Source organism: Sceloporus occidentalis, unplaced genomic scaffold (genome assembly GCF_023333645.1).
Source record: "Sceloporus occidentalis isolate IW3139 unplaced genomic scaffold, rSceOcc1.0.p SCAF_314, whole genome shotgun sequence".
Lineage (NCBI taxonomy): Eukaryota > Metazoa > Chordata > Lepidosauria > Squamata > Phrynosomatidae > Sceloporus > Sceloporus occidentalis.
In genome coordinates, this window is record NW_028317294.1 from 39402 (window position 1) to 53408 (window position 14007).

A 14007-nucleotide genomic window follows, 5' to 3' on the forward strand; every position below is an offset into this window, starting at 1 on the left:
GGCCGGCAGAGGGTTACCAAGACCAGGTTCTCAGCTAGATCGGCCTACAGATATCTGATACAGATGTCTTCTGCAGGAGTTGCTACAAAGCAGAACCTCCCTGAAATCAAGCGGTTTGGTTTCCTTGAAGAAGAGACGTCTGAGGCCCCTAAGCCTTAAGTGACTCAGCGTTTTTTTTTTCTATGTTGGACCAATAAAATGTATCAGCTATGACTACAGACTCCATCCTCCATTTACAGCTACAACCACCCCCTACTTAAAGAGGCTGTAAATGTACTTGAAGAAATCACAGTTTGCCTCTGCGTCTGTGAATTCCACGACACAGATAATGAAAGGCTGATCACAGACGTACAATCGTTAAAGGGACCCGGCAGCCATCGTATGCACGTTATGATAGTTGCACGGTCCCATTATATATATATTTGCCCATAGGCATAACTACAGTGGTCGCAACTGCGACGGAGCCCATCTCACTAAGGGACCTAGACAACCCCTGCGACCGATTGTTCGCGTCTCCCGGTGCCAGTCCAGTTTAGAAAGGGCCCTTTTGAACCGGTATGGGGTCAACTATTAAGCCAGTATCACAACCTCATGCTGACGAGTCCCATGAAGGATGAAACCGCTGTCCATGAGCGGCGATCTGGCTATTGCACCTCTTCCCGAGTTTTGTCTAAAGGCTGTCTTGTGCAGCGGGCAATTACTTTCAAGGATCCATGTATAAAGTGGATATAGAGGCAAAGGTGAATTGTTGACCTTATTTGCATTCGCCTACCCAGAATCCCTTGTGGTTGTGGCAGCACCATGAGATTTCCGAGGGAAAAACAAGTCTTCTGGCTTGTCTGGTGTCTGTAGATGAGTGTTTAATAATGTATGTAAGTATGTATGTATGTATGTATGTATGTGTGTGAGCATGATGGTGTATATGCAGGCATCTGTATGTGTGCGCATGAATGTAAGTGCTTGTGTGTTTACATATGTATACCAGAGTGTACACTGCAGGGGGGTGCTGTTTGGGGGCAACGATGACACAGATAAGCTGCTTGGGGGAACTGACATGCTGGGGGCAAAGATGGCACAGACTGTTTGGGGGTTAAGGTGGCAATGTGGGACATGTTGCTTGGTGAAGTTGGGGGGAGCGGGGGCAATTTTCGCACTGGGAAATAAATAAAAGCTGTGTACCTGGCGATTACCTCTAATTATAACAGCGGGAAGGGTGTCCTGATGCTATTACACAAGGAAGCCGACTGATAAATACTTGTAAGATTGTATCATAGTTCCATATTCCAATCACATCTGATGAGCAAGCGATGCGAAACAGTCCCAACATGTATTCCAGGAAAGTCATTAACCAGTCATAGGTGTGATCAGCAGCCATTAAAACCGTCTCCACAACAAACATTACAAACCACCAAAGCAGAGAAAAAATAAAAAAAGTTACAATGAAACAAATGAAATTCTAAATATATTTATAGAATTATTCATTTCTCAGCAAATATTTATTTCCAGCTGTGCCAGAATATTGCAGTAAACCAACCAATGCAAAAAACATGACATCACAATACAAGACTCTAGATTGTAAGCTCCTGCGAGCAGGGCCCTCTTTACCCCTTGTTTCTGTAAGTCAAACTGCTATGTTAAACACTACTCGTTATGTCCTGTTTACCCATTGTACAGCGCTATGGAATATGATGGCGCTATATAAAATAAATAAATAAAAATGATAATCACCAAAACCCCCCTTTTTTCTTTTTCTTTTGCAAACATGGGAATATGTGAAATACCGAAAGGATTAACCCCTTCACGACAATACATATTTATATATATATATAATAATAATAATACATATTAATAATATAATACAGATACATTAGGTGGAGAGGAATCTACATCATCGACAAAATAAATCACAACACTCCAAGGTCATTGTGGCGGAAGAGATCAGAATTATATTCGAGGCTCAGACACAGCCATTGCGCTATAAACAGATATACCCAAAGCAGCGAAATAATGCAACGGCTGCGTGACAGCTGATGGCGCAGGAATCAATCCCTTACCATGTATCTTAACTTAAAGGGTCAGAAACTTAGGTGCAGTGTAAGTAAAAGAAGTTTTACTTTACTGAAAGGGTAGAGGATAAGTGGAACAGCCTCCCTGCAGAGGTGGTAGAGGGAATTTGCATGGGATAGGCACAAAGGTATCCTGAAACAAGATGAGACCAGAGACTAAGGTCTGAGTCTTTGCAGCAGGATCCGGCAGTCTAGATGTGCCAAAGATAATAATGCCCTAATGAGTCTTCCACGTAATAAACATGACAGCATATCTTACAAAAAGTTACCGCGCCAGCAAGATAATCAGTAAATAATAATAACATCCCACCAACAAGTAAACAAACATCACAGAGCAAATAGCGTTTGGTTAGCACATTTTGTAATGAGATTTCACTACCAAAATAAAGCCTCCCACACCAGGCACCCCTTCCCTGTCTGCACTACTGGAAAGGCTCGAGCTGAAGCATTAGGGTAATACGGAATTTGGTTGCACGGGGCCACCATAGCTTTGCGTCCCTTTAAATGTTTAACAGGCTGCATTGAGTGAATTTAAAGAAGGTCACTTACAGCTCAGGAGGGAATCTCATGTCAGGTACTAAGTCTCTTCTTCTTCCTTGTGTACGAACTGCTTCCTGAGCTTCCAGGGTCCCTGACCTCCTACCGCGTGATGTCATCAGCTACGGAGACACGCCGGGGCCAAACGTCCTGCGAGCTGCCTGACCGCGTTCTGCTGCTGGGTTAGGTTTATGAGACCTGGAAGGTTGTTGTGATAACAGCTCTACTGCAACTCTCTTCAGTCTAAGGCAGCCTTTACAGACAGAGGAGAACTTATCCCTGTCCCTGTATGTTTAATAGACATTTTTTGTACGCGTCTGAAATCTGTTTTAAAATTAATTTACGCCTCTATAAATAGCACAGAGTTTAAACAAGTTTCATTGAGTTTTTTCCAAGTGGTTTAGCGAAGAGATATAATTATTTAATATATTGAGAACATGCATTCACATACTTCTAAAGCAATGTCCCCTAGTGGTGGGGTGTGGGATTGCAGCCAGCAGCAACCTGCCTGACACGCTAACATTCCGTATCACGGACTTATGCGCACGGTAATTTAGAAACACTGCAGGACAGGAAAAACTGGGGAAAAACCCAATGTATCGACAATCACGTCAAAAAAAATATTTTACTGTTTCTAGATTGTACAGCGCTACGGAATATGATGGCGCTTTTGAAAACCGTAAATAATGATAAGCTTTTTTTAGCCTTTGGTTCTGTAAATCCAATTTTTTTAAATGGTCCCTTTAAATTTCTCTGTTTAGCAAATTCATGGGGGGATTCTGCAGACCACCCAGCTAAATGCCCTCCAACCAGCCAGCCAAATGCCCCGCAGGTCATATACTCGCCTACAGTCAGCTTCAGCGCTGGCTCGTGGAACGCCGGGGGGCATTCCCATGTGAGTGCTTTCCTGCCACTGATAGGCTGTTTCAAGCAACCAGTCAGTGGCAGGAATGGTTGGACCAAGGAGGAGCAGTGCAGCTGCTGCAGCAGAGATGCATCTTCTGAGTCAGATAAGTGATTTATTGTTACTCATAGAGTACCGTAATGTGTATTTTTATAAAGTGGGGGTGTCGGGGTCATGAAATTGCCCCTGTAAATAAAATACCCTAAAGGTAAAAGCAGTCAGAAAAAAATGCAATATCTGTTCCTTTTAAACATATAAATTTAGTCACGGAGCCTCCGACAGCGTTTTTTGTGCCCTCATTGTCTTTAAGTATATTTGTGGGACTCGGGGGGGGGGGGGGGGATATGAAACTTTTGATTTGGAAGCTTTGGCATGCGAACAATCCAAGCCGCTTAGTGAAACAGACACCACAACGCTGATTCACTGCCCTGTGCTGACAGCGGGTGACTCAGCATCTGCTGCAAGTCTTTAAAACAAAATTTAGAATATTGCAAAACGGCATGTCCTCACATAAAAATCAAAAAAAATCTAAAGTAAAAGTGTGTTTTTCAACCTAAAATGACACGTAGTTACATTATAAAATGTAAAAATATAGAGAAAAAATAAAACAGATTTACTTGATCTGCTTTTTTTAAAGGGACAGTCCAGTATGTGAGGGAGCCCCCTGAATAATGAATGCTTCCTTTGTAAGCACTTTCATACGCATTCAGCAAACCTAAAATGCATTTACCTTAGGGAGAAGCTGCAGCTTCCCGTTGCCCCTGTGCCCGAATGCTTAAAGCAGCCAGTCAGTTGAAACAAAGCTCTCCCATCTAAATCAGTATATAGTGTGTTTATTCTGGGGGTACACATATATTCCCAACCAGCTGGACTCCCAAATCTGCCCACGGCCTGTATCCTTGCGGTCCTTGGAAGTTGCCAAATGGGAAATTAGGCTCAGACTCTAATAGATCAATAAGTACAAATATTATTAGGAAAACATTTTTTGGGAAGGGTAGATCTTTTATTTAAATGTGAAAATACATAAGTTTCTTACTTTTATATTTATATTTTTACTTATTCTTTACCCTGTGTTTCTGTATTTCTGATTCTAATATATACTAATATGTTACGGAAGTAGTAGGAATACACAATACAAGTCATAAAGTTTTTTTCTGTTTATTTGATCTATACAGATTTTGGATCCAAGAGTAGGGTTGACCTATCAGCTATTTTTGAGGGACACATGCAAAATACTGCCCTGCCGTATGTGGAGTGTATGAATGAATAACGGATTCCCTTGTGCGAGGTTATACACCGCACATACTGCAGGGGGCAGTAAAATGCACAAGTGCCCCTCACAAAAAATGACCAATATGGTCGGAGGGTACCAGGCCAGCTGTTTGAGGTCGAGCAATGCGGTGCTCCCTTAATACATTGAAAACCGTTGCAGAATATCAGTTTTACTGGCATATCTGGCAACTGAACGGCGTTGAATAATAACCTTTTTTGACGTGTCAGCATATATAAGAAGCCACGTGGGTCAAGCGGTTTAATTCATAGCTCCATATGGAATGTAGAGGAGGTATGTCAGTCGCATATTGTGATGAAAGCACGACATACTATTCACTTGTCAGGTTTTATTGTACTTTCACACCAGGGCCCGACTGGGAGTGACTTATGTGCTAAATCCGGCATACCTGGAATCTTTCTAATTAGGCAGACCATGGGACCCTCTAAATATTATGCCTGTTATTAATATTATGACGTAATATGGAACCACGTATCTGTCTCGGGTATGATCACAGCAGCGTAGAATAGGAAAGAGTCTTCCAGACTATGTGACCCTCAGAATCTGCCCCTTCACCCTGAGATTTGGGAAAAAATCCTGAGTTCTTAGGTTTGCTGATCGGCTGCTGAAGCCACAGTATTAGTCATTATAAAATCCAGGGCGCTACCTTTAGGCAAGGTTGGGGCCGGCCTAGGGTGCAGATCTACGTAGGGCTTTTCTTATGCATTGGAGGCGCCCCCCCCCGCTCACATACATTGGAGGAGCAGGGCCGGTTGGGGCATTCATGGATCTCCCTGCAACCGGCCCTCATTTCTCCTTTGCAATTCTGCCAATGCCGGCATGTGACATATATTGGTGGATCCGGTGAGGGGGGAAACGGGGAAATCGCTTCCTTTGAGATAGACTGGGACAGGAGGAGGAAGTGGGGTCACGCAACATCCAGTTGTAGGACCCCCCCAGGGGTAGAGCAGCAGCTCGCAGGGCATAAGAAACTATTTTTCATTGTTTAACCCCTTGATGACAATTGCCGGTCCGGGCACGTCACGGAAATTCAAGTCGATAACGACAAATGACAGGACCGGCACGTCATTAAACGGGTGCAGAAAGCGATCTATTTTTGCTTTCTGCACCGAAACGGCGTTGCTGTAATGCCTCGACCTCGAGGCATTCAGCAACGCCATTATCGGCACAAAGGGGCCATCTCTGGCCCCTCCCCGGGGCGTCAACATCCGCCATACTTTGTATGGCGGCGGACGCCCGTTTTAAAAGCGTTTAGGAGGCGATCAACGATCGCCTCCTAAACTTAAATGGTGTCGCTGGAATGCCTCGATCAGGAGACATCCAGCGACACCAAACACTTACCTGGGGATGGAGAGTGCAGGGACCACAGCTGCCGGTGATCTTCGCCATCAGCAAGATGGCGGCGGTCCGGGAAAATTCAATAAAGTAAAACAATAAAGTCTAAAAAGTTCGCTAGACGGTCTCCAGGCCCTCTAGAGAACTCTGGCTCCACTTGCAGGTTGAATACAGGTACTGCATTCAACCATGCAAGTCAATGGAGCTCAGCTTTCTAATCACAGTGTGATTAGAAAAAATAAATTAAAAATAAAATTAATAATTAGAAAAAAAATAGTAAAAAAACAGTAAAATGTAAAAATAATTTCCCACTGATGTCACTATCAGGGGAGCCTTCAAGTTGAAAAAAAATGTAAAAAAAATTAAAAAAAGGCAAAAAAAAAATATATATATATATATAAAAAATATATTTTTGTGAGCAAGTCCTAAAATTAGCATATTAGCTTAAAACAATTCTCGCATGGAAAGAGTTAAAATACTGGCATATTAAATGCCCATGGGGTGTCTACTTTTAAAAAATGTATGATTTGATGGGGTAAATTGAATTGGCCGGGTTCAACAAGGTCCCAATTAACACGGGGGGAAGGATGGCCACACATCTAATTTCCAATTAGAAAAATGCACACGTACCAAATGTGGCCGTTTAGTTCCCCCAAAAAATGACAAACCCATGCATGTGGGGTATCACTGTACTCAGGAGATGTTGCTGAACACATATTGGGGTGTCGTGTGACAGCGGCATATACCAGGAGCTGTAAATTCATACATAAAGTAGGTGTGTGGGGGAAAAATACACACACAAAAATACTACTGCAAACTTTGAAAAAATGCTGGTGGTAAAATGTGTGCATGCAAAGAGTTAAAATACCAGCATTTAAAATACCCTGGGGTGTCTAGTTTTCAAAAATATATGGTTTTGTTGGGCACACTGAAATGGCCCGGCTCAAAGATGTACCAAATAGGGCATGGGCAGTGGATCCCCAAATGCCAAAGTTCAACATTGAAAAATGTGCATGCCCCAAATGTGGCCCTTTTGCCCCCAAACAGCCAGGCAAAATCATTCATGTGAGGTATCGCTGTACTCAGGAGATGTTGCTAAACACATATTCTGGTGTTTTTTGATAGTGACATATACCAGAACCTGTTTATTCATACCTAAAGTAAAATGTGTGTGAAAAAACAAATGCAAAAAAATTACTACCATAAAGTTTGACAAAGGCTGATGGTAGAATAAGTGCTTGGAAAGGGTTAAAATACCAGCATTTGGAATACCCTGGGCTGTCTAGTTTTCAAAAATATATGATTTGATGGGGTAAATTGCATTGGCCGGCTTCAAAGATACCCGAAATGGCACATGGGGGGAAGAATTACCAGATTTGGAAAAAATGGCTTTGAAATAGCAAAACGCTACCTGTACTTATTGCTCCATAACGTGCAGAAAAAAGCAAAAAAACATAAAAACATTGGGTATTTCTAAACTCAGGACAAATAGTAGAATCTATTTAGCAGGTTTTTTTATTACCTTTTATAGATGAGTAAAAGATTTTTCAACTAAAAGTTAGAAACAGTCATTTTTTTCTAAATTTTTCACCATATTTTATACTTTTTTTAATAGTAAATAATATGATACAATCAAAACAATGTCATCTACAGAAAGCCCTTCTTGTCCTGAAAAAAACAATATCTAATGTGTGTGGGTTCAGTAAACGGGAAAGAAGAAAATTACAGCTAAACACGAGCAGCGCAGAAATGTTAAAACGGCCATTGTCACGAAGGGTACAAAAAGTAATTCTCAGCTGCACATACTGACTATATAGTTTTGACAATATTAATTACATTATAAAAAATACAGGGTTGGTTTTGGCAAAAGGTACCAATCATTCCACCTTGAGGATGCACCTGTTAAGGTTCAATCTTTGTGGCACACTATGATGGGCATTATAGGTAACTAGATTAAATCTAGGTTTCTGAGGGGACTATTAGAAAGAAGATGGGGAAAATAACACAGGCTGTTACAAGTGTGGCGTGGTGTTTAGTCATGTGCACTCCCCCAGGTTCTACCCACTTCCCACATATTCCCTATCCATTGAAGCCTGACATACACATACTTACACTAACACACACCTCCACATACTAACATACACTTATTCACTCATTCACATAGCCCTCTTACACATACACACACTTATACATACACACTCATTCTAATGCACAAACACATATACATTCATGCTCACATACCTTACACATTCACGCTAACACACGCTCATACATACATTCATACTTACAAACTTCCTCTCTTATTCTCTCACTCACCCCTTACCTCTCAGTTTGCACTCAGTTTTGACCGTTGGGTCACGTAACATGACCCTGCTGTGTTCCTGCCTCCCCAAGCATTCCAAATGTGTTTACAAAGGGCCAATCTGACTTAGATAATGTTAAATCTGTATGGCATTTTTATATTTATGCTAATTACAGTCAAATTTGACCATTTTTTCCCATTAGGAATAGAACACAAGCTCACCATTTTTGTTATTCTTTCATTAAGTGACAGAAATGTATTTTCATAGTCCGTCCAGAAAATACGAATACGTATTCGTAGTATATATACAGTAGATGGTTATTTTACTTTAGACTTCACCACACAGTGTGTATATATAAAGTCCACACATTTGTGGGAGAAAAGCAGGGCCAAACCAAACTGGGCCTCTGGCGCACAGGGAATATGTCTGGTGGTCCGGTGGCCGATAGAGCCTCATGCTTACCGTTACAGATTGGGACCTGCAGTATGCAGCCGCCGACTGTATACACATGGCCGCATGGTAAGAAAGTATGAAACATGTGACCACAAGGCTGCTTTTCATCTAAGTCCAACCACGGCTACAGGTCCACTCACTATTATCAGAATTTCCCTAGACCACCCTCACGTGTGCTTAGCTGTACCCTCTAACCTTGTATAATTTTGCTAGAACAGGATCCACCTTATTTATGGATACTTCAAAATTCTTCCCATTGACTCCACACTGTAAAATAATACAGCATTTAAACTGCATGTACCCCCAAATTTTATTACATAGCTATGCGATCACAACTGCATAAAACACAGCTACTGTGTGAATAATTAGTGGCCCCTAGTCTAGGAAGGTCTCGTGTGAGTCCATCGCACACAAAAGGTATTATATAATCTAAGATAGTCCAGTAATATATACTATATGGCTAATAAAATGCCCCTTTTTCCGATCGTTAATAACTTAGTTCATCTCTCCCGTTATCTCCTTCCATAGAGGCTGCTGTGACAGATGACATAACACTTTTTTTTTTTTTTAAACACACAACTCGTATCTTCAATGAAAGAGCTTCTTCTGACCCACCAGCAAAGAGACCACCAAATCCCCTCCGCCACACACACACAAGTCAGTACATTCAGTATCAGCCGGCTTACCTTCCAAACTCCTCCGTCTCCTTTAGACTGTGCCTCCTAACAAAATATCTATTCCGTCTCTGTATCTGTACCACCATTCCTACAACTGCATTTCTGAATATTAAAGTGTCTTTTCATGCCTAAAAGCGAGGCTTGGTCAAAATGGAAAACAGAGATAACAGAGTGACGAGAAAAAAAGTTACATTGACTGTTTTAATCTCCCACGACGCAGCAGTGTGCACATCAGCTGACTCCGGACCAACCTCTCCCAGGATGTCTCATAATCTGGAATCCATCCAATATTTTTTTTTTTCTTCCAAAAATACAAGTTTGTTTTTGCAATATGCTGTAAGCATACATTTCTGGTGTGTGTGTATCATTAGTTACATTTTTAAAGGGAAGGTCTCGCTTTCATTATAGCTCCACCAATAAAAATGCATATTGGAGTACTTTTAAGTATTTTTATATGCATTTATTAGAGATGAAAAGTAATGACCTTAAGGAGAAGCTGCAGCGCTCCGCCCCTCCGAAGTCTGAATTTTCATGTCAGTCTTGGCTAATTGAAGCAGCTGATAACGGCTAAGAAGGTTCAAATAGAGCGCTTTCTGCACATGCACAAAGAGGGGCTTTTACGAGCCAGGGGCTTTTACGAAGCTGGCTGGTGCTGAGCACACGACACGTGCGAAGTGACAAGCATGAGATGTGTTAGATTAAACGCACCTCCTGTAAGCCTAGGGGTTGGGGCAGATATAGAAGCAGACGAGTCAAGGAGATTCTACAGAATCCCTCCATGCATTTGCAGGGGGGGAACTCGGCTATTCCTTAAAGTGCATAATATGGCTGGAGTGTAATGTGTAATAACATCAAATATTGGGAAATATGCAGAAGAAACTCTGTGGGTTTTTCAAACATTCTGAGGGCCATAAAAAAGTTTCAGTAACTCCAGCCTGCTGGCTAGTTTTGGATAACGGTACTGATTGTGTGTAACGGAGCAATAATAGATGCCAATCCTTACACCCACTGGAGCATCACAGGAGGAGAACAGAGGCTCCTGGGATCTCTGATGGCTACTCTGTTGCACACATTGTAATCAGAAATTAATGAATAAGTGAATGAATGGGTGTTTAGGGGCAGAAATGTGACACGCAGGCTGCTTTAGGGGCAGAGGCCTACCACCTAAATGACTGGCCTAATATATAGTGATGAGGGTTATGCTGCACTACAGTCAATGTCTGGCTTAGTGTATAGTGATAGGAGTTATGATGTACCATATCTGTTCAGTAAGAAAAACTTATCAAAGTCTTATAGCAACTAACTGAACGTTCCATAGACGCATTCTACTGTTCCAGAATCTTTAAGATGGGATACACAGTTGAGTTGCATTATCAAAAAATATATCTTTAGCGTAAATGTCATTTTATCCTCAGATTATAAATTCATTAACTCAGATCAGATTGCCATTTACTAAAATGACACAAGCTGGCAGGTCTAAACACTGAACGCCTACACTACTCAAGGTACTTAATGAATAGAACACCGAAACAATAATCAAAGACATTTTAAGGTTGTTCTAAATCTACCATATGAGAAACGCACATTGTGGATGTTTCACTGTTTTCTAATGAAATAAAGGCCCTTCCAACACATTTCATAACCATGCTGGCCATGAACCTGTAATTATACCATTCTCGCTTCTTGGCCTTTTGGCTAAGATCAAGTGTAGGGCAGCACAGGGTGGTGGAGCCCGGGAATCCATGTTGTTCGGGGGGCAATAACCATGCACAGTGCATTATTATACATTGACACATGCACATCAATAGACCTTATTTTTATAAGACAACCCTAGAGGGGGCATACATTTCTATATCAATAAGTTTTATTAATTTTGTGGGTCATTGTTTTTTTATGTTGTTTTGTCATTGGAAATGTCACAGTGGGTCTGAGCCCCAGAGGTCACGCTTGGTGAGGTCAGTGGGCCTTGTAAACACCAGTTAAGCTCTATGGTTACAAAGCTTTAGTGAGGTCCACAGGGAAGATCTCTTGTCACTCTGGCCATAGAAAGGTAGATAGTGCCATTCATCAGTGGGATGTAAAACTTGTCTGTCCCTTTAAAGCTGAAGCCCCCAGCCTGCCTGAAAAATCTACATTTAGCAGTATATGAAAATAGATTTGTTAAACCATACCCCCCAACACTCCAAAGCAGTGACACCTTTGGTAGAGGTTAGAGAATTAGAGGTGAGGTGGGCAGAGTTAGTGGTGCCAGGAAAGACCATTCACCTACCTTACCAATTTACAATATAATGAAGCAGAGCTTCAGGATATGATGTCGTATTGTGATATTCTGCTTGAATTTTATAGAAAGTGGTCATGTGGGAGCTACAATCTGAGTGGGCTAGTCTGGGGTGATCCTCTGACTTCCCTTAATGACCCTTCAAGTGGGACATGGATGCAGCCCGGTGGGACAGTGTGACAGTTCCTGAAAATTGTGACTGTTCCCTGCAACACTTGGTTATTTATGTTTATCATACGTAACACAAAGGCCGTATCCATTGCCATGATGGTACCACTGACACAAGATATACAACACTTTATATGTAGTCATTTTATGTATCAGGTTATTTCTTTCATTATCACATTGTAGACATCTAGTGTAGTTGGCTTGAGGGTCCAGCAATATTTTTTTTTGTAAGAAAAAGCTTGCATTTAACATAATGTAATAATTAGCCAGTAGAATGTTTAATAAAGTCAATAAATCAATTGTACCATATATGTGTAAGGCTTCAGAGGATGAGTTATGCCATAATGGAGTAGACTTATTAGTATATTAAGGTCAAATTTATGATGTGCTTAAAAGATCAATCTCCTTTATTTATGTGATCCCCATCAGCATTTGTTTTCATTTCCTCTCCAAGGGCTGTTAAGAATTTTTATTACTTTTAATTATAAAGGAAAAGTGACCATTTTATTTATGAGTCACAATTATGATATTATGGGCAAAAGCCATGAAAGGGCTGTTTTTGCTTGAACTCAAAACCTCTGTGAAGACAGTAATAGTAATGAATCACAGAAAACAAAATTAATCTTTCCATTCACATGGTTAGTTGTTGACTTGGGATTTGTGGAAGCCAAAGGCAGGCAGCGTTCCAAGTACCGTATATGCATCTCAAAATCCACTAAAATATCAACAGGTGCCACCATTCTTTGAAAATAATGTTAACCCCATATTAACTCTATTCAATGAAATCCCGGCTTGAAATACACGCAACAATACAAAAAAAGTATAATCTCCTAACAAGTATTGGTTGTTATTAGGACCAGTCGTTGCCACCATAACAGAGTTCCTACAGGGTGACTACTTGGCATGGTTATCCTGTATCAAGACCATGGATTGATTAGGGTTTAAGTCTTCATGGCAGGAAAACATGGGCAGACTAGATGGATAGTTCTTATCTGCTGACAAATTTTACATCGCTTAGTTTGAGGAGTCTCGATGTTGGCTCCTATATAGAGTTGCTCGGTGTGTTGTTTGGGGCTGTAGGGAGACCGGGAAGAATTGAGGACCTTGTGCCTTGCTGTCCCTGCATTGTAAACCTATTGTTGTGTTTCTCCCCTTTAATCATGTGAATCCTGCTGACTTTGTGTATTATCCACTAGTTTATACTATTCTCATAATATAATGATACTGTATAAAGACATGAAATTAATAGACAAATACAACATACTATATAGATTGATGCATATATTCATTTAAATAGATGCGGGCGCCTGGAAACTAAAACGAGTATATGACGGTGCCACTGGGGATTTGCTTTTTTGCGTAATCATTGTAGGTACTGGGAGTAAAGTCAGACACAAGGAAAACATGGGACTTTATCCCATTAATTATCTGCTCCGTAAAATGCCCTTTCCTCTTAGTTACAGTAGCTGCCGTCTACCCTTTGCATTTCAATGGTGTTTTTATTTTGTAGACATTATGCTGATGTGAGACATTTGTAAGGAAGGTATTGAGAAAGTTCCCAGAAATAATAACCACTGCATTTCCTACTCCTACTTGTGTTGCACATCTGTAATGGTGTTGTGCAACATGTCCAGTAAGCACATTATGTACATTCTGATGTTTTCATTTACATTTACGAGTATTACATGTTTTTCGTATATTATTCATTGTGAAGTGTAGAAGTTAACTGGTGAAACAAAAAAGTGCCCACTAGCTCAACAGTGGATCATCGGCTCCCCAAATCCTCATCTTCTGGGGCCACCCTCCCTGGAGGGATATGTAACCCCTTCCGTCGGTCCTCGTCCAAAGGCTGGATCTTCTTGGTTCGTCTCCAAAAAGGAGAAACACTGTAGGCTGCAAGCGGAGGGCAGGAGCCCAAAAGAATAACCTACCTCCTATACCAAAAAACTAATCTTCTGGGGATCTGACTCCACTGTTATCATTTCCAGTGTTAAA